At 36.2% G+C, this 22,810-nt stretch overlaps 1 long non-coding RNA gene and 1 pseudogene across 1 annotated transcript; one reads left to right on the top strand and one right to left on the bottom strand.

Moving 5' to 3' along the window:
- Positions 1–11,034: 11,034 nt before the first annotated feature.
- On the bottom strand, positions 11,035–14,104 carry LOC130935041 (uncharacterized). Its single transcript, XR_009067784.1, has 4 exons — positions 13,941–14,104; positions 13,789–13,843; positions 13,545–13,700; positions 11,035–11,425 (listed from the first exon to the last, which is right to left on the bottom strand). It is a non-coding gene; the product is annotated as an uncharacterized LOC130935041 (long non-coding RNA).
- Positions 14,105–16,549: 2,445 nt separating this feature from the next.
- On the top strand, positions 16,550–19,571 carry LOC130935040 (mitochondrial phosphate carrier protein 3, mitochondrial-like; annotated as a pseudogene).
- Positions 19,572–22,810: the final 3,239 nt, after the last annotated feature.

Consider the following 22,810-nt stretch of genomic DNA (forward strand, 5'->3'; position numbering starts at 1 on the left):
GTTAAGAGCGCTCCAATTGGGCTTCTGTAGCTCTAGAAAATCCACTTCAAGTGCAGCGAGGTCAGAATCCAACAGCATTTGCAGTCCTTTTCAGCCTCTGAATCAGATTTTTGCTCAGGTCCCTCAATTTCAGCCAGAAAATACCTGAAATCACAGAAAAACACACAAACTCATAGTAAAGTCCAGAAAAGTGAATTTTAACTAAAAACTAATAAAAATATACTAAAAACTAACTAAAACATACTAAAAACATACTAAAAACAATGCCAAAAAGCGTACAAATTATCCGCTCATCACAACACCAAACTTAAATTGTTGCTTGTCCCCAAGCAACTGAAAATCAAATAAGATAAAAAGAAGAGAATATGCAATGAACTCCAAAAACATCTATGAAGATCAGTATTAATTAGATGAGCGGGGCTTTAGCTTTTTGCCTCTGAACAGTTTTGGCATCTCACTTTATCTTTTGAAATTCAGAATGATTGGCTTCTATAGGAACTCAGAATCCAGATAGTGTTATTGATTCTCCTAGTTAAGTATGATGATTCTTGAACACAACTACTTTATGAGTCTTGGCCGTGGCCCAAAGCACTCTGTCTTCCAGTATTACCACCGGATACATACATGCCACAGACACATAATTGGGTGAACCTTTTCAGATTGTGACTCAGCTTTGCTAGAGTCCCCAATTAGAGGTGTCCAGGGTTCTTAAGCACACTCTTTTTGCCTTGGATCACAACTTTATTTCTTTTTCTCTCTTTCTTTTCCTCTTTCTCCCTTTTTTCGTTTTTTTTTTTTTTTTGCTTCAAGAATCATTTTTATGATTTTTCAGATCCTCAGTAACATGTCTCCTTTTTCATCATTCTTTCAAGAGCCAACAATTTTAACATTCATGAACAACAAATTCAAAAGACATATGCACTGTTCAAGCATACATTCAGAAAACAAAAGTATTGCCACCACATCAAAATAATTAATCTGTTATAAAATCTGAAATTCATGCAATTCTTCTCTTTTTCAATTAAGAACATTTTTCATTTAAGAAAGGTGATGGATTCATAGGACATTCATAACTTTAAGGCATAGACACTAATGATCATAAGACACAAACATGGATAACATAAGCAAAATTTTCGAAAAACAGGAAAATAAGGAACAAGGAAATTAAAGAACGGGTCCACCTTAGTGATGGCGGCTTGTTCTTCCTTTTGAAGGTCTTATGGAGTGCTTGAGCTCCTCAATGTCTCTTCCTTGCCTTTGTTGCTCCTCTCTCATGATTCTTTGATCTTCTCTAATTTCATGGAGGAGGATGAAATGTTCTTGGTGCTCCACCCTTAGTTGTCCCATGTTGGAACTCAATTCTCCTAGGAAGGTGTTGATTTGCTCCCAATAGTTTTGTGGAGGAAAGTGCATCCCTTGAGGCATCTCAGGGATTTCATGATGAGTGGATCTCTTGTTTGCTCCATCCTTTTCTTAGTGATGGGCTTGTCCTCATCAATGGGGATGTCTCCCTCTATGTCAACTCCAACTGAATAACAGAGGTGACAAATGAGATGAGGAAAGGCTAACCTTGCCAAGGTAGAGGACTTGTCCGCCACCTTATAAAGTTCTTGGGCTATAACCTCATGAACTTCTACTTCTTCTCCAATCATGATGCTATGAATCATGATGGCCCAGTCTAGAGTAACTTCAGACCGGTTGCTAGTGGGAATGATTGAGCGTTGGATAAACTCCAACCATCCCCTAGCCACGGGCTTGAGGTCATGCCTTCTCAATTGAACCGGCTTCCCTCTTGAATCTCTCTTCCATTGGGCGCCCTCTTCACAGATGTCTATGAGGACTTGGTCCAACCTTTGATCAAAGTTGACCCTTCTAGTGTAAGGGTGTTCATCTCCTTGCATCATGGGCAAGTTGAATGTCAACCTTACATTTTCCGGACTAAAATCTAAGTATTTTCCCCGAACCATTGTAAGCCAATTCTTTGGGTCTGGGTTCACACTTTGATCATGGTTCTTGGTGATCCATGCATTGGCATAGAACTCTTGAACCATTAAGATTCCGACTTGTTGAATGGGGTTGGTAAGAACTTCCCAACCTCTTCTTCGGATCTCATGTCGGATCTCTGGATATTCACTCTTTTTGAGTTTGAAAGGGACCTCGGGGATCACCTTCTTCAAGGCCACAACTTCATAGAAGTGGTCTTGATGCACCCTTGAGATGAATCTCTCCATCTCCCATGACTCGGAGGTGAAGCTTTTGCCTTCCCTTTCCTCTTTCTAGAGGTTTCTCCGGCCTTGGATGCCATAAATGGTTATGGAAAAACAAAAAGCAATGCTTTTACCACACCAAACTTAAAAGGTTTGCTCGTCCTCGAGCAAAAGAAGAAAGAAGAGAGTAGAAGAAGAAGAAATAGAGGAGATGGAGGTGGCTTTGTGGTTTGGCCAAAAGGGGGAGAAGTAGTGTTTAGGTTGTGTGAAAATGAAGGAGTGAAGATGGGTTTATATAGGGTGAAGAGAGGGGTAGGTTTCGGCTATGGGAGGGTGGGTTTGGGAGGGAAAGTGGTTTAAATTTGAATGGTGAGGTAGGTGGGGTTTAATGAAGGATGGATGTGAGTGGTGAAGAGAAATATGGGATTTGATAGGTGAAGGGTTTTTGGGGAAAAGGTGTTGAGGTGATTGGTGAATGGGTGAAGAAGAAGAGAGAGGGTGGTGGGGTAGGTGGGGGTCCTGTGGGGTCCACAGATCCTGAGGTGTCAAGGAAAAGTCATCCCTGCACCAAATGGCGAGCAAAATTGCTCTTCATGCCAATTCTGGCGTTAAACGCCGGGCTGGTGCCTATTTCTGGCGTTTAACGCCAACTTCTTGCCCTTTCCTGGCGTTTAACGCTAGTCTGGTGCCCCTTTCTGGCGTTAAACGCCCAGAATGGTGCCAGACTGGGCGTTAAACGCCCATTTGCTGCCCTTACTGGCGTTTAAACGCCAGCAAGGTCGTCCTCCAGGGTGTGCTATTTTTCTTTCTGTTTTTCATTTTGTTTTTGCTTTTTCAATTGATTTTGTGACTTCCCATGATCATCAACCTACAGAAAACATAAAATAACAAAGGAAAACTAGATTAAATATAACATTGGGTTGCCTCCCAACAAGTGCTTCTTTAATGTCAGTAGCTTGGCAGTGGGCTCACATGGAGCCTCACAGATACTCAGAGCAATGTTGGAACCCTCCCAACACCAAACTTAGAGTTTGAATGTGGGGGTTCAACACCAAACTTAGAATTTGGTTGTGGCCTCCCAACACCAAACTTAGAGTTTGACTGTGGGGGCTCTGTTTGACTCTGTTTTGAGAGAAGCTCTTCATGCTTCCTCTCCATGGTTACAGAGGGATATCCTTGAGCCTTAAACACAAAGGATTCTTCATTTATTTGAATGATCAATTCTCCTCTGTCAACATCAATCACAGCCTTTGCTGTGGCTAGGAAGGGTCTGCCAAGGATGATGGATTCATCCATGCACTTCCCAGTCTCTAGGACTATGAAATCAGCAGGAATGTAATGGTCTTCAACTTTTACCAGAACATTCTCTACAAGTCCATAAGCTTGTTTTCTTGAGTTGTCTGCCATCTCTAGTGAGATTCTTGCAGCTTGTACCTCAAAGATCCCTAGCTTCTCCATTACAGAGAGAGGCATGAGGTTTACACTTGACCCTAAGTCACACAGAGCCTTCTTGAAGGTCATGGTACCTATGGTACAAGGTATTGAAAAATTCCCAGGATCTTGTCTCTTTTGAGGTAATCTCTGCCTGGACAAGTCATCCAGTTCTTTGGTGAGCAAAGGAGGTTCATTCTCCCAAGTCTCATTACCAAATAACTTGTCATTTAGCTTCATGATTGCTCCAAGATATTTAGCAACTTGCTCTTCAGTGACATCTTCATCCTCTTCAGAGGAAGAATACTCATCAGAGCTCATGAACGGCAGAAGTAAATTCAATGGAATCTCTATGGTCTCAGTGTGAGCCTCAGATTCCCACGGTTCCTCATTAGGGAACTCATTGGAGGCCAGTGGACGTCCATTGAGGTCTTCCTCAGTGGCATTCACTGCCTCTTCCTCCTCTCCAAATTCGGCCATGTTGATGGCCTTGCACTCTCCTTTTGGATTTTCTTCTGTATTGCTTGGGAGAGTACTAGGAGGGAGTTCAGTAATTTTCTTGCTCAGCTGACCTACTTGTGCCTCCAAATTCCTAATGAAGGACCTTGTTTCATTCATGAAACTTTGAGAGGTTTTGGTTAGATCAGAGACCATGGTTGCTAAGTCAGAGTGGTTCTGCTTAGAATTCTCTGTCTGTTGCTGAGAAGATGATGGAAAAGGCTTGCCATTGCTAAACCTGCTTCTTCCACCATTATTATTGTTGAAACCTTGTTGAGGTCTCTGTTGATCCTTCCATGAGAGATTTGGATGATTTCTCCATGAAGAAGTGTAGGTGTTTCCATAGGGTTCTCCCATGTAATTCACCTCTTCCATTGAAGGGTTCTCAGGATCATAAGCTTCTTCTTCAGATGAAGCATCCTTAGTACTGCCTGGTGCATTTTGCATTCTAGACAGACTTTGAGAAATCAAATTGACTTGCTGAGTCAATATTTTGTTCTGAGCCAGTATGGCATTCAGAGTATCAATCTCAAGAACTCCTTTCTTCTGATTTGTCCCATTGTTCACAGGATTCCTTTCAGAAGTGTACATAAATTGGTTATTTGCAACCATTTCAATTAGTTCTTGAGCTTCTGTAGGCGTCTTCTTCAGATGAAGAGATCCTCCAGCAGAGCTATCCAAAGACATCTTGGATAGTTCAGACAGACCATCATAGAAAATACCTATGATGCTCCATTCAGAAAGCATATCAGAGGGACACTTTCTGATCAATTGTTTGTATCTTTCCCAAGCTTGATAGAGGGATTCACCTTCCTTCTGTCTGAAGGTTTGGACTTCCACTCTAAGCTTACTCAATTTTTGAGGTGGAAAGAACTTTGCCAAGAAGGCATTGACTAGCTTTTTCCAAGAGTTCAGGCTTTCTTTAGGTTGTGAGTCCAACCATATCCTAGCTCTGTCTCTTACAGCAAAAGGGAATAGCATAAGTCTGTAGACCTCAGGGTCAACCTCATTAGTCTTGACAGTGTCACTGATTTGCAAGAATTCAGCTAAAAACTGATGAGGATCTTCCAATGGAAGTCCATGGAACTTGCAATTCTGTTGCATTAGAGAAACTAATTGAGGCTTAAGCTCAAAGTTGTTTGCTCCAATGGCAGGGATAGAGATGCTTCTCCCATAGAAGTCGGGAGTAGGTGCAGTAAAGTCACCCAGCACCTTCCTTGCATTGTTAGCATTGTTGTTGTTTTCGGCTGCCATGGGTTCTTCTTCTTTGAAGATTTCTGTTAGGTCCTCTACAGAGAGTTGTGCCTTAGCTTCTCTTAGCTTTCGCTTCAAGGTCCTTTCAGGTTCAGGGTCAGCCTCAACAAGAATGCTTTTGTCTTTGCTCCTGCTCATATGAAAGAGAAGAGAACAAGAAAATATGGAATCCTCTATGTCACAGTATAGAGATTCCTTGAGGTGTCAGAGGAAAAGAAAAGTAGAAGGAAGGGGCAGAGAATTCGAACTTATCAAGAAAGATGGAGTTCGAATTGTACATTGAGGAATAGTGTTACTCCATAAATAGAAGGATGTGAGAAGAGAGGAAGAGTTTTTCGAAAATTATGTAAAAGATTTTAAAAACATTTTGAAAAACACTAATTGATTTTCGAAAACCAAGAGTGGAAAAGAAATCAAGTGATTTTTGAAAAAGATTTTGAAAAAGATATGATTGAAAACTATTTTGAAAAAGATGTGATTAAAAAGATATGATTGAAAAGTTATGGTTTTAAAAAGATGTGATTGAAAAGATATGATTTGAAAAACAATTTAAAAAGATTTGATTTTAAAAATTAATGACTTGGCTAACAAGAAAAGATATGATTCAAACATTAAACCTTTCTCAACAGAAAAGGCAACATACTTGAAATGTTGAATCAAATCATTAATTGATAGCAAGTATTTTTGAAAATGGAAAGAAATTGATTTTGAAAAAGATTTGATTGAAAAGATATTATTTGAAAAAGATTTGATTTTGAAAAATTTTGAAAACCTGAAAAAATTTGATTTGAAAACAGAATCTTCCCTCTTGTGCCATCCTGGCGTTAAACTCCCAGAATGGTGCACATTCTGGCGTTTAACGCCCAAAGCACTACCCTTTTGGGCGTTAAACACCCAGCCAGGCACCCTGGCTGGCGTTTAAACGCCAGTTTGCCTTCTTCACTGGGCGTTTTGAACGTCCAGCTTTTTCTGTGTAATTCCTCTGCTGTATGTTCTGAATCTTCAATTCTCTGTATTATTGACTTGAAAAGACACAAATTAAAAATATTTTTGGATTTTTAATAATGAGGAACAATCAAAATGCAACTAAAATCAAATAACAATGCATGCAAGACACCAAACTTAGCAGTTTGTATACTACTGACACTAACAAAATGAGAATGCACATGAGAAACAACAAAACACTCAAGACAAGAGAATTTAAAGATCAGAACAAGGAAATCATCAAGAACAACTTGAAGATTAATAAAGACACATGCAGGAATGCAAAAAAGAACAGAAACATGCAATTGACACCAAACTTAACATGAGACTCTAGACTCAACAAGAAACATACAATATTTTTTATTTTTATGATTTTGTAATTTTTTTGGATTTTTTTTCGAAAATAAAGTGGAAAAGAAAATAAAGATATCAAAAAGGAATCATGCAATGTTAGTCTAAAGCTTTAGTCTAAAGGAATTAGACATGACTAGCCAAGCTTCAGCAGGACATTACATTCAAGAGCTAAATTGATGAGAATCAATCAGCTTTGGTGATGATAAGAACATCACCTTGAAATACTAGAATTCATTCTTAAGAACTCTGAAGATAAATACCTAATCTAAGCAACATGATAAACCGTCAGTTGTCCAAACTCAACAATCCCCGGCAACGGCGCCAAAAACTTGGTGCACGAAATTGTGATCACTACTTTTCACAACTCAAATAATCCCCGGTAATGAATCCAAAAACTTGGTGTTCAATACCATGGCATAAGCACAACTTCGCACAACTAACCAGCAAGTGCACTGGGTCGTCCAAGTAATAAACCTTACGCGAGTAAGGGTCGATCCCACGGAGATTGTTGGTATGAAGCAAGCTATGGTCATCTTGTAAATCTCAGTCAGGCAGACTCAAATGGTTATGAATGATTTATGAATAAAATATAAAGATAAAGATAGAGATACTTATGCAATTCATTGGTGAGAATTTCAGATAAGTGTATGAAGATGCTTTGTCCCTTCCGTCTCTCTGCTTTCCTACTGTCTTCATCCAATCCTTCTTACTCCTTTCTATGGCAAGCTGTATGTTGGGCATCACTGTTGTCAGTGGCTACAGTCCCGTCCTCTCAGTGAAAATGTTCAACGCACCCTGTCACGGCACGGCTATTCAGCTGTCGGTTCTCGATCATGTCGGAATAGAATCCAGTGATTCTTTTGCGTCTATCACTAACGCCCCACAATCGCGAGTTTGAAGCTCGTCACAGTCATTCAATCATTGAATCCTACTTAGAATACCACAGACAAGGTTTAGACCTTCCGGATTCTCTTGAATGCCGCCATCAATTCTAGCTTATACCACGAAGATTCCGGTTAAAGAATCCAAGAGATATCCACCCAATCTAAGGTAGAACGGAGGTGATTGACAGTCACACGTTCATAGGTGAGAATGATGATGAGTGTCACGGATCATCACATTCATCAAGTTGAAGAACAAGTGATATCTTGGAACAAGAACAAGCTGAATTGAATAGAAGAACAATAGTAATTGCATTAATACTCGAGGTACAGCAGAGCTCCACACCTTAATCTATGGTGTGCAGAAACTCCACCGTTGAAAATACATAAGAACAAGGTCTAGGCATGGCCGTGAGGCCAGCCCCCAGTGATCAAAAGATTCAAAGATCTCCAGATGAAAATACAATAGTAAAAGGTCCTACTTATAGGGAACTAGTAGCTTAAGAATTACAAAGATGAGTAAAGACATAAAATCCACTTCCGGGCCCACTTGTGTGTGCTTGGGCTGAGCATTGAAGCATTTTCGTGTAGAGACTCTTCTTGGAGTTAAACGCCAGCTTTTGTGCCAGTTTGGGCGTTTAACTCCCATTCTTGTGCCAGTTCCGGCGTTTTACGCCAGAATTCTTGACCTGATTTAAAACGCCAGTTTGAGCCATCAAATCTTGGGCAAAGTATGGACTATTATATATTGCTGGAAAGCCCAGGATGTCTACTTTCCAATGCTGTTGAGAGTGTGCCAATTGGGCTTCTGTAGCTCCAGAAAATCCACTTCGAGTGCAGGGAGGTCAGAATCCAATAGCATCTGCAGTCCTTTTCAGCCTCTGAATCAGATTTTTGCTCAGGTCCCTCAATTTCAGCCAGAAAATACCTGAAATCATAGAAAAACACACAAACTCATAGTAAAGTCCAGAAAAGTGAATTTTAACTAAAAACTAATAAAAATATACTAAAAACTAACTAAAACATACTAAAAACATACTAAAAACAATGCCAAAAAGCGTACAAATTATCCGCTCATCATGGTCCAAAAAGAGGTAATGAAACTATGGGAAGCTGGGATTATATACCTTATTTCTGACAGTCATTGGGTGAGTCTTATGCAGGTAGTTCCCAAGAAAGGAGGGATGACAGTGATCAAGAATGAAAAGAATGGGCTGATTCCCACAAGGACCATCACATGATGGAGGATGTGCATAGATTACAGAAGGTTTAACACTGCTACAAGGGATGATCACTTCCCCTTGCCTTTCATTGATCAGATGCTTGAGAGGTTAGCTGGTCATGCTTTTTATTATTTTCTAGATGGATATTCTGGATATAATCAAATTGCAGTGGACCCTCAAGATCAAGATAAGACAGCATTCACGTGTCCTTTTGAAGTATTTGCTTACCAAAAAATGTTGTTTGGACTCTGTAATGCCCCAGTAACTTTTCAGAGGTGTATGCTTTGAATTTTCTTTGATATGGTTGAAAAGTTCATTGAGGTATTTATGGATGATTTTTCTGTTTTTGGTAACTCTTTTGAATCTTGTCTTAAGCATTTATCTCTGGTCTTGAAATAGTGTCAAGAGTTAAACCTTCTTTTAAATAGGGAGAAATGTCATTTTATGGTTACTAAAGGTATTGTTCTTGAATACCGGATTTCAAGCAAAGGGATTGAAGTGGATAGAGTTAAGGTGGAGGTGATGGAAAAATTATCACCACTAACCAATGCTAAAGCACTTAGGAGTTTCTTAGATCATGCAAGATTTTACAGAAGGTTTATAAAGGACTTTCAAAAATTGCTAAAACTTTGATCAACCTATTGGTTGCTGATGTTCCTTTTAACTTTGATACTGACTGTTTGTATGCCTTTGAAACTTTGAAAGCAAACATTACCTTTGCTCCCATCATAGCTCCACCTGACTGGGATTTACTATTTGAATTAATGTGTGATGCCAGTGATTATGCTATAGGTGCTGTCTTGGGACAGAGACAAGGTAAGCTTATGCACATCATTTATTATACTAGTCGCGTATTAAATGATGCTCAAAAGAATTACACAACCACAGAAAAAGAATTACTAGCTGTTGTATATGCTGTTGATAAGTTTAGGTCTTATTTGATTGGTTCTAAAGTAATTCTTTATACTGATCATGCTGCTCTTAAGTATCTTTTAACCAAGCAGGATTCTAAACCAAGACTGATTAGGTGGGTGCTACTTCTTCAATAGTTTGACATTGACATTAAAGACAGAAATGGATTAGAGAATTAAGTGGCTGATCACTTCTCCAGAATTGAGCTCGAAGAAGGAATGCAACCACCCACTGCTGTGACTGAAACAATCATAAATGGGCAACTCTTTATCATTCAGCAGGCTCCGTGGTTTGCAGACATTGCAAACTACAAATCCATGAGGTTCATTCCCAAGGAGTACAATAGACAACAAGTTAAAAAGCTCTTAACTGATGCAAAGTACTACTTGTGGTAGGAACCTTATCTTTTTAAGAGATGCTCAGATGATATAATCCGGAGGTGTGTCTCAGATGAGAAACACAACAGATTCTTTGGCATTGTCATGGTTCTGAGTATGGAGGCCACTTTGGTGGTGAAAGGACAGCTACTAAGGTCCTTCAGAGCGGTTTTTACTGGCCGACTCTTTTCAGAGACTTAAGAGCATTTGTGAAGAATTGTAATAAATGTCAAAGAGCTAAGAATATCCCTGCCAATCATGAGATGCCATAGCGGGGGATTCTTGAGATTGAGTTGCTTGATGTGTGGAGTATCAACTTCATGGGATATTTTTCACCCTCATACTCCAACACTTATATCGATACCGACGACAGAAGATTCAGAGTTTAAACGACCAAACGACGATGTCGCAGACATCAGCTTCGATCAGTGACGGTGAATTTCTTCTACCCGTTGGAGTTTCTTCTGCCCATTGACAGCAGCTTCATTCTAGTACCGATTGTGGTATGGACGGTGGAGTTCTTTCTACCCGTTGGAGGAAGACTGGAAGAAGAAATTAGGGTTGAGGGAGGCATGATGAGTGGCTCTTCGAAAATGGGTGGGTCAGCTAGGTGGGTAATCAATAATGGTTTTTTTTTTCCAGTGTCAAAATGAAGCCGTTTTGGTGCATATTGAAAAATCGAAACTTTAATAAACCCGGCCGGTTCGTTGGTTAACCACCGATGCGACCATTTTTTACTGATTTTTTACAGGATAATTTTAGAGGTCAACCGTGTAACGCCCTACTATACTAAATCTTATGCTTAAGTCATAAGACTGAGATAGTAAGGTATTACGAACCTCTAAATAGTAATAATATACATATATTTATGAAAGAAGCAGTATACTAGGAGCCTCGAAACAAACGGGTAAACAATAATCGTGAAAATTAAAAGCGCAACGCTCAAGGAATAGGATTACTTGCGTACTGAGAAACCTAATAGGAAAAAGATAAAGGTAAATCGAGATGTAAAGGAAAGACAAGGAAACAGTATAACTAGCCCCTGACTCAGCCTGCGAAGCTAAGGCTGGCCAGAGGATATATATACATACATATGAACATACATGGGTATCCCCAAAATATACCAAAATACCAAAGTAACTCCTTTCTCTCCCTCAACCTCTAAGAGGAGCAGCGTACATAAGTTACTTGGAGAGTAAGCTAAACATATATATACATGTATACAAACAGAAACCAAAATACACCCAATGACTACTTCGCTTCCCAGGATCCAGACGTCTAGCAAGGAGCCTCTCGACCTGCATCTGAAAAACAACAATACAATATGGAATGAGAACCGGAGGTTCTCAGCATGGTAAAAGTGCCACGCGCATAATAAATAAGGTCCTGGGAATGCCATAGGCAATCCTAGAATTCCGTTATACAATTATCCAACTTAATACTAAACATAAGCTATAAACAGGGGTAGGTATTCTAAATCTATCTAACTTACCCAATTTCAATCCTAATCTAACACCAAACCATTTTTCTATTTCCTCCTTTTCCTCCATCAATCATAATGCAATAGAAATAAGCAACCAAACAAGTTCACACACAAGTAATGAGCATATAGTACAAATAGCAAGTATAACAGATAGCAGGTGATATATATCAATTAGGCATACCCAGGAATTGCATAGCAATCAAACAAACAAATGCATATGATGCATGCCTGTCCTATGGCTGATGGGGCCCATCTGTCGGTTATCCAGCCAACCCGACAAGTCCGAAAACCTTAGACTGTCCCCCATCGCGAATCCTCAAGAGTCTATGCATAGAGTTCACATTCAATAATCATATAAATCACTCAATGGGGGTTATCCATACCCGGGAATTTATACGTGCCCGGTCACCCTTACGACGTAGGGTTAACAGAGTATCGAGAATCAACCTGGAACACGTGGTGGCGAGCCACGGTTTTTCCCAGAGAAACTCGTATCTCAGATATCATCATTCATAAGCCATTTCATAGTCATAATCATTATTTAATCATTCATCAAGCCATGGCATGTTAACTCCTTTTATTAACAACCTCCTTTTCACATTTTTCATCATCATTCCCTTATAATTAATCTTGATTACCCTTTCCGGGTCCTGACCAAACTATTTATCAAACTCTTCTCAACCTTTTTAATATCGAATAATCTTAAAATCAACCTAACTCTAACATTAAATCAATCACATCATACGAAGATTAAACTTTAACTTCTCAAACCCATGACTATCACTAAGACATCCTCGATACTATTTTCTTTTCTGTTTTTAATATAACAAATAAACTCGGAATTGCACAAACTTTATGTCCAGGCGTTTATCTTGAAATAAGCTTTCTAACAAACTAAAGATCATAATTTTCTGATTTCTCTAGCCTCAGAAATAAAGAAAAAACCGTGACTGCTCTACAATGCATAAAACCAAAAAAACAACAGCAGCATGTGATATTCAAAATTTAATATAAAATCCAAGTTAAATCCAATGACTTTAAAAATTAATGTAGTTAAACTTTACTTATCCATGTTTCTTTCTCAATTGGTTCTAAGTTAATAGCATTTTTAATGAAGAAGTTAAGTAAAAATGAGTCAAAATCTGTTTTAGAAACCAACAAGCTTAGTACCTTTCAATTTGAATAACTTTTATTACAAAACTCCAATTAAGCTAAATTTTGGTTTGGAAACTCCTACTCATCCAGAAACAAATGTGTCTTGGTTACAACCCAATTTCTATTCAATTCTAAGAGTTACAAGCATTAGAAGTTGATGCATAGCTTGCTGAAATCTGTTTCTTTTCAGCTTTGACCACCAATATTAAAAAATTTACAACTCCCAATCCTCAACTCTTAAAATTTTGAAGTTTTAGAGAAATAAAGAAAGTTAATCAAATTTTATAATAAAGTTGGTTTCGCTCCAAAACTCAACTTGTAGAAGCCGCAGCAAGACAAACAAGTCGCTGCCTTGCTTGACCTTTTCTGCTGCAGGACAGATTTAACAACCTAACTTTAAAAATTCGCCATAAATGGTATATTTAACAAAAGGGTCCCAAAATTTTCAGTTTAGTTCTTTATATTCACAAGTTTATCCCAAACTTGGTCTCATGCAATTCCGATCATTACATAATTAGTTACAGCTTATGCAATACCACCACAACACAACTCTACATCCTAAATTAACAAACACCAATCCTAATCCATCATAAATAAATATAAGAGCACACCATTAATAACTTCCACATCTCATACTTCCAATATATATCCACCAACTAATCTATTCCAACAACATTACAAGGCTAATCATTAAATACAACAAACAATTCAACTTATCCTATAGTTCTTCTAACCTACGTTTTCACAACACCGTAAATATTAAATGTGCAAAACTTAAACCATACCTTGGCCGATCACTTAATTCACCCAAGGCAGCCTTACAACTCAAAATTACAGCCCCTCCAAGCTCAATTAAAACAGCCCAAACCAAGCTTGATCACCAACAAGCCTCCAAGTACTCCCAACTCAAACCCAATGCATATATATAACTCAATTCACCCCTAATTCACATATATATATATATATATATCCAAATTCAGATTTTTCATCAATAAATCAAAAATTGGCTAGGATTTAGGTTGTTCTTACCATATCCATTAATGATTGGAGTGCAACCCAACAATTATCCAATTTTAGTTTGCACCTAAACCACCAAAATTATCAAAATCACCCAAAAACTCAACAATTTTCGTGTAGAAAAGGGGCACAGAGAACTGGAAATGAATTGGTGAGAAACTTACCACTTTGTTAGGATAGAATTGAAGAGAACTCTGAGACGAACGCGTGGCTGCAAACGGCTCGTGAATCAGAATTCCGGATCGAAAGTTATGATGAATTGAAAATTGATAAGGGTTTAGGTTTTGGTGGCTTTGCTCTCTTCAATCTCTCTTCTCGGTGCTGGAAGGGAAGCAAATAATGGGAAAAAGGCTGAAATGATGATTATATATATTGGGCCCACGGCCCAGGTTTAGGGCCGGTTCGACCGGTTTGGCCCGTTCGGCCCAATCTTAGGCCGAATTTTGAAATTGATATCAAAATTCTTGTTTCGACGAGTTCTATTCTATTTTGATATCAGTTTTGCATATTTAGCTTTCCTAATAAAAATTCAAATTATTGACTAATTATTTATCGATTTTAGCGGAATTTACAAACCGAACCGGTCAGATAACTGATTTCCGATTAACCAGGTCGAACTAACCGGTTTAATTTTCATAACCTTGATTTTCATTTTCTGTTTTTATTTTTAGTATTTTCTGTTTTTTGAATTTTGTAAAAATAAAATAAAAACAAAATTTTATTGTTTTCTCTTTTTTTTATGGAATTCAAAAAACAGAAAATACTAAAAATAAAAATAAAAAATAAAAACACAAACCAAATACATCCAAAATCTTTTTTCTTTTTTCCCCCTTTAACCTTCATGCTTTAAAGTTGCAAGACTAACTTTGTGAGGAATGAAAAATAATCTTACTGCTTTTCAATCCTCAGGTAATTACTTTTTGTAATTTTTTACAAAACAGAAATAATTTTTTGTCATTATTATTTACTTAGCACTATGATAATTGCACAATAAATTCTCAGCTATATTAGTATTTGAGCGTATTCCTCTTCTTACGGCTGAATTTTAGTATATTATGCAAAAGATTTTTCGTTATTATTAGTATTTGAACTTGATCACTGCCAATTATGTAGATAGGTAGCATATTTGGTCTATTTTAAAAGATTTTTCTTATCATCCTATAAGTTTCTGGGTATTATTTGGCACATTTAGTTTCCTTTTCATTTTTGTAATTGGATTTACTTTTAATCTAGACCTTTTTTATTTTTGTTTTGTTTTTCTTTTTGCATCCTGTTATATAAATTCATATTCATAATGCTGAGAAAAATTCGAATTTTTGGCGTCTGAAATATGTTATTAAAAATTTTTTGGGAAGTAAAATAGATGGGTAGATGAGAGTGTTATTGTGAAGCATTGCAACCGTTATAATTTTTTTTTATTGAAGAGTGTTAAATAAACAATATGAATAACTATTAATTAAATAAAAATATACTACACTTTTAAATTAATCATCTAAATCTTAATATTAAAATAATTATTCGTACACTTAATAAAATAAATATTCGATATATTTATTATTCACATTGTTTAATATTTTCGTTGTCTACCTATATTTTTCCTTTGTGATGTTATCACGCTGCAAGTTTCTTTTTTCCTCAATAATACATTTTTTAATATGTTTGCTATACAAGTGATATAATTGGAACTCCCAAAGAATCATTTGAGAGACTTCTCAATTTCAATACATTAAAAAGTGATTTGCATATATAGATTAAATTTATTGTATCATTCATTTTTATTATAAACCTAATCAGAGATTGATATTATTTTTAAAATTTATAGAATATATAAATACATTGTTGTCATATTAAATAATTGTTGACAAGTGTTGATGATTTATTTTGAATTTAATCATTATTAAAAGGAAACACTATGCTTTTTATGTTTACTTTTATTATGGTCAATTACATTTTGATCAAGTTTTATTTTATTTGAATCTACTTATAATTTATATAAGCTATAATTATTAGTTTTTTAAATGAAAGTCTTGATATTTTTAATTAGGTGATGTAATATTTAATATGAGGTTATTAGATAACTCTATTTAATATTAAATTTATTTTTTTTGTTAACTGTTCAGCAAATATATGAAATTGTGTTTTCGGTATGTAATATGAAATTTTTTTTATATTAATAACGAACATATAAAGAATGATTCAATTTTCCGTTCATAATAAAAAATAAATATTAATTTAATTCGATTAAAGGTGAATATTATATTATTTATACATAATTTTAATTAATTATGATGCACATTATATTATACATACATGTTGTATTTTTTAATTTTAATGTTGAGTATTTTTTTATGCGGTATATTAAAAATAAATCTTTTTAATTATTAAAAAAATTAAAAATATAAAATATAATTTCTAATTTTTTATTATTTTTTTATATTTATTTTTAATTTTATTTATAAAATTAATAATAAAAGATCATACTTTATTTTTTTAGTTATTAAAAAAATTAAAAAAGATTTATTTTTTGGCCTAATAACAGAGACTAAAAAAATGACTTTCAAATAAAGACGGTCAAAGCACCCAAAGCAACAAAGCCGGAATTTCTGACTCATGAAGACCAAGCTCTTACCATTACCAACCCATTCTTACAGCGATCCCCCGGTTTTTCACTGTCAGTGGCAAAGTTGTAATTAAGAATAGGAAGTTGGGGCAATTTGTTGCTCTTCTCATTTCCGAATTGCAATTTGCAAAGCCTACATAGAAGGAACCATTCCTCACCTTCCTCTTTCCTCAGCAGCCAACCCAAACTTTCGGAGAGCGCGAGAGAGAAAGAGAGAGAGAAAAGAAACACAGCAGAGACCCCTTTCGCCTTCATTTCTTTCTTTCTTTCTTTCTGTTTGTGTTTCATTGACCTAAATCTTTCCCTCACAAATCTCAATGGCTTTCTCAGCAGACTCTTCTCGCCGCAACTCCCTCATCCCTTCCTTCCTCTACTCTTCCTCTTCCTCCGCCAAAACCCTATCCTTCCAGAAGATTCTCACCTCCCCCTCCTCCTCCCCCGCCGCAGCACCTTCCGGCGGCAACGGTGGCGCCTTCATGATTCCCTCTCCCAGCGAGCCCGGCAAGATCGAGATGTACTCTCCGGCCTTCTACGCCGCCTGTACCGCCGGCGGAATCCTCAGCTGTGGTCTCACTCACATGGCCGTCACTCCTCTTGACCTCGTCAAGTGTAATATGCAGGTTAACTATCTTGACCTCTTTTTCTTGATCTGGCTCTCTATGCATAGGTTTGAATGTGTTCTAAGCCGTTTCGCTTCGTGTTGGTTTAGATCTATGATTTTACGCTGTTTTATTCGTGTTTTATTTATTACCTAGATCTGCGGAGTTTGCTATTTGTGTTGAATCGAAGGATTTTCTTACTGTTATTATGTGATATTTGTAGTTTGATTTCGGTTTTATACTCTAAAATTTATATGGAAATACATTCGTTTTATTTTTTAGTTGCAGCCGAGTTTTTACGCTGATTATGTGCTGAATATGATTCCCTGAGAGAGACTTATTTTCTGAAGTGAAGAATCTCTGATGCGTAGTAACGATGTGTGTTGTATTCTGTTTCTATTGGAATTATTTGCCTGGTTGTGATCTTTGATTTAATTAATATTGAATTAAGAATAGACAGAACGGTTCGAGTTACTCATGGCAGTAGTAATATTCCAGTTATCATTTCAGCCATGCTTAGTAGAAATTAGTGGAATTGAGAAATAATGAGAAGTCAACGGTGGTTATGTAATATAAGTTGTCATACTTTTAATTGGTACAGTTGAATTAATATTGAATTGGTTGTTGATTTCAGATTGACCCTGCCAAGTACAAGAGTATCTCCTCTGGTTTTGGAGTTCTGCTGAAGGAGCAGGGACTCAGAGGCTTCTTCAGGGGATGGGTGCCAACTTTGCTTGGTTATAGTGCTCAAGGTGCTTGCAAGTTTGGATTTTATGAATTCTTCAAAAAGTACTACTCTGATCTGGCTGGCCCGGAATATGCAACCAAGTACAAGACCTTGATCTACCTTGCTGGTTCTGCATCTGCTGAGGTTATTGCTGATATTGCACTTTGCCCATTTGAGGCTGTGAAGGTCCGTGTTCAAACTCAGCCCGGCTTTGCTAGGGGTCTGGCTGATGGGTTGCCGAAGTTTGTCAGATCTGAAGGAACCCTGGGGTATGTTTATAAATGCTGTTGAAACTCTTGCATATTTTTTGTATGGTGTTATGCTACTCTTGCTAAGAAATAAGATGTGTTTCTAATAAAATGTCTTGATTTCAGATTGTACAAGGGATTGGTGCCTCTGTGGGGACGACAAATTCCATGTAGGTACTCCTAAACTGAAATGTCTTCTTGCTGCATTGTTAACTGTTCAGTATTTCATACTTGGGTTCCAGCTGAGGCAATTAGTGTGCACTTATATATAGCGACACATTTCTTGTCATTTCGTATTGTGCCACTGTAGCCTATACTGTTTTGCCTCAATTAACATTTTGAAAAGTAAATATTCTTCTTTCTTAATATATTTCTAGTTAAATCATGTTAATTGTTTTTGTAAATTTACTTACCAAGTATGACAATTATTAGAATTTAGCTGTTCAAGTGTACTACAATTACTTAGCAAGGGTATAACCAAACAGATTAATCCTTGGAGCAACGGTTGAGTTGTCTCCGTGTGACCTCAAGGTCATGGGTTCAAGCCGTGGAAACAGCCAGCCACTGATATAATTATTAATTATCAGGTTAGGCTGCGCACATTACACCCTTTGGGTGTGGCCCTTCGCCAGATCCTGCGTTAACGCAGGATGCTTGTGCACCGGGCTGTCCTGTTTCATTTTGTCAAAATTTTTCCATGATATTTTTATGCTTATCTTTTACGAGTTATTGAATATTCCGAATCACTTGTTTGTTATTTTTCATGAATTTGGTTATAGTTTATTTTGTGCCCAATGTGATAATAATTCATGAGTAGATTTTTAAATCAATGTTCTTTTTGCAGACACAATGATGAAGTTTGCTTCTTTTGAGACCATTGTGGAGATGATCTACAAGCATGCCATCCCCACACCAAAGAATGAGTGCAGCAAGAGTCTGCAACTCGGTGTGAGTTTTGCTGGTGGATATGTTGCAGGTGTGTTCTGTGCCATTGTGTCACATCCTGCCGATAACCTTGTCTCTTTCCTCAACAATGCCAAGGGAGTATGATTGGAACACTTACAGGAGCTCAATGGGGAATATATGATGCCTTCAAGGTCTTCGTGGGACTGTAAGTTTATGAGATGTAGTTCTGTTTTTTGTCATGGCCTTCTTCACAACATATTAACTAAATCTTTGTTCCCTTTTTAGGCCAACCACCGGTGGTCCTGCTCCTTCTGCTGTTCCTACCCCCACCAGTGCTGAGCTTGCAAAGGCTTAGTTATCCAAGATGACACAATTAATAGTTTGTTTAGAGAGCCAGCGAATAGGGACCATAAATAAACAGAGGATTGCTGAAGTTGCTTGAGTGGAACTCAAGTATGGTTGGATGATATTCTTTTGAAGTTCAGACATTGTTTCCATTTTTCTTGAGTATTTTGAATTTTTGGGAGGATGGTTTTGCTCGCATCCTTCCTGTTGCCGAACACTTTGTAGGTAGTTGATATAATTTTGCATGTTAGGATATCACATGCTCCTTTCAAATCGGAATACATATCTGTTTTCTTGTCCATGCAAAAGCATGGAACCATATGCAATGCCAAGATCGAGATTATTTTACACATAGTTAACTTCAATTTTTGTGATCTGATAAATAATTGCTGCATCCGGGTGTTACTTTGCCAGCTGTAGTATACTTCCATCTTGTGGTTGTTAACTTCTAGATGAAAACGCATATTGGTCAATCTATGCTGGATGATTTCTTAACATAAAGCTGTGAAGCCTAACTATTGGGTAGATTATTTTAATTCTGTTCATTGTATATTAAGTGTGTCAGTAGTAGTTCGCTATTACAAAATGTCTATCACTTGGTTTTTCCCACTATTTTCTTGGTTGAAGTTAACTAAACTGCGAAATGTTGGTGTATATTGAAGGTATAATGGTATATATCTATGCTCAGCCATGAGGTTAAATTATTTGTCAAGCGCTTGTAAAACTGCTGTCAGGGACGATCATTCTTTCCGTAATAAATTTAGAATAAGACGCTATTTTCGTTTGAAGTCCATAATCCTCTGTGAGTCTTGGAGTCAATAGGGCTTGTGCTATAACGGAGACATGGATAACTGACCACGAAGTACCGGGAAGAGTTAAAAGGAAGAAATAGTGTTCAATTATTAATAGTTTAACTAATAGTTAATATATAACAAAAAGCACGTTTTTCCCCCGCATGGTCAACGGGTCATAACTCTACGGCACCAACTAGGAAAATCCAGGGCCGCCGCTTTCAATGGTGGCAGGTTCTAAGGGATAGGAAATTCGGTCCGTCCATTTTGACAAATGAGTGAGCAACGTTGTTGCTTTATGAAACTTGAACACGCATCACATAATGGCAACAGAAGAAAAGACGGGTCAATGCTTAATATCTTCTTGCATAACGCCATAACCATAGGTCAGGCTTAGTAGGTCCTTGATGATGTCGAAGAAGGTCCACAACAACACTACTGCACTACCACTACCAAGCCTCTATTAATCAAAATCATGAAAAAGAAGCATTTGGAGAAGGTACCTTTCCCCAATCCCATAAGCATCATTATATACAACTCAACAAAAATGTTTAGGGAACACCATTTGGGAACCATAGAGAGCCATAACTTGTTTTTATTTTATTTTATATTTTTTAATTATTGCTGAAATAAATGAATAGTTTTAGATATAATAAATATGTAATTATAGAAGTTACGTACATAAAATTATCAATGTTAAATTAAATAAGATAATTTTATATTATTTTCTCCCTAAATTACTCGTTACTAAATATACTTTAAACTTATCTCACGCTAGAAACTGGATAATCATTCACTACAACTTAGCTTGTTCGGTAGTTATGTGCGCAATAGAGATTCTAATTCGTAAATGTACAAGCAATTTTGGCTTAAATATGTTTTAATTCTTAAAACTATTGTGGCTTATTTATGTTTTTTTGGATGTCAAAAGTTTAAATCCCATTCATTGTACTAACATATCCTTTTATAAAGACTTGGGTTTAGATTTATCTTGTAACAGCATATCAGGATGCAAGCCCCTATTAGAGTTAAAAATATAGGAGGAGTTTCAGGTATGGCACGTAAGACTTGGTTTAGATTTATCTTGTAACAGCATATCAGGATGCAAGCCCCTATTAGAGTTAAAAATATAGGAGGAGTTTCAGGTATGGCACGTACGCAAATGGCATTCCAAAATGCCAAGTAGGGACCGGTAACAGGTGAAGCTGAAATTGGGTTTCTTTGGATGTCATTCTCATAAAATATTTTTTTTAATGAATTTTTTAAAAGATTTTTTATAAAAGTAAAAATGATTTTATGTTTGAATATTTTATGTAAAATTTTTTTTTTATTTATCAATTATATTTAAATAAAATAAGATAAAAGTATTTTTTTATTTATTTATTATATAAAAAATATCTTTTTTTTAAAAGAAAATTTAAACAAAATATAAATTATAATTTTTTAAAACAGATTTTTTATTTTTCTAGTACTTTTACTATTAAATTTTTTTAAATATACTAAAAATAAAAAGATATTTTTTATTAAATTTTTTTTATTAATTTAATAGCGTACAAATAAATACTAAAATAGCCGCTTTTTTGTGTGACCATGAGCAGTTGGTGTAAGTTTCAACTGGTTAGTTGAATTAAGCATTGGCTTTGACAGCTTACTTGGCAGGCCTTTATTGAATAATTAATGGACTGGGTTTGTGTGACCATGAGCAGTTGGTGTAAGTTTCAACTGGTTAGTTGAATTAAGCATTGGCTTTGACAGCTTACTTGGCAGGCCTTTATTGAATAATTAATGGACTGGGTTGTGTGTGTGAAGTGAGTTTTGTTAGTGACTCTTTTGTTTGTTTGAATTTTAAAACCAGGTAATGGTAGCCCAAAATAATTGTTTCATAGTAATGCAGTTAATGGTTAGAGGAAGATTCACACCAATGTGACTGTAGTCACTGTATTATATTCTCTTTTATTAACCAACTTGGGTTGGTCCAGTGGTCAGTTCACTCGTCCGCTTAACTAAGTATCGGGAGTTCGAATTCCGCCTTGTGCATGCAGTAATCCATTGGCCAGCGGCATTGGGAGATACCGTTTGGATAAATAAAAAAAAATATTCTCTTTGATTTTAAACCAGTGCAACTGCCAACTAGGTATCTATCATCAATTCATCATTCATCTTTTAATTAATCATTATTCATTACAATTTAATGAAATAATTATAATAATTATTTTTAGATATTATATCTTAAAGCTTCTTTTTTATATATTTAAAATTCAAAATAATATCTCCTTAAAATTAGAATATTTAAATTTAAATTTAAACCTAACAAAATAAAAATAACAAACCAAAATTAAATTCTAAAAAAATTAAAATTGAAATAATATTATCAAAATCAATTTCTTTAGTTCTAAATCTAGTATATATGGCTTTTTTTCGTTTTAATTTTCTTTGTTGATGTGATTGTTAGGTAATTTTTATACGTAAATGAGTTTTTATGAGTTTTGGATGTATTTAAAAATATTTTGTGCACTATTTTATTATTTTGGATGTGTGAAAATAAAGGTTTGATGATAGAAACTATAACTGAGTTAATATAGGTGCTAAATTTTTCACATTATTTTTGTTGATTTATTACGGTAACTCCCAATTTAGCAGATCAATGACTAATCTATCACGAATTTGAGCTTTATTTAAGAATTTGTCGTTGATCAATGAGTTGTTGTATGTATAAGAAGGAATTCGAACCTCTATACTTACTTAAACGAACTAGTGAACTAACCACTAGACAATCTAACTTAGTTGAATTTCTCACA

The sequence above is a fragment of the Arachis stenosperma genome, chromosome 6 (assembly GCF_014773155.1).
Source record: "Arachis stenosperma cultivar V10309 chromosome 6, arast.V10309.gnm1.PFL2, whole genome shotgun sequence".
In the NCBI taxonomy this organism is placed as follows: domain Eukaryota; kingdom Viridiplantae; phylum Streptophyta; class Magnoliopsida; order Fabales; family Fabaceae; genus Arachis; species Arachis stenosperma.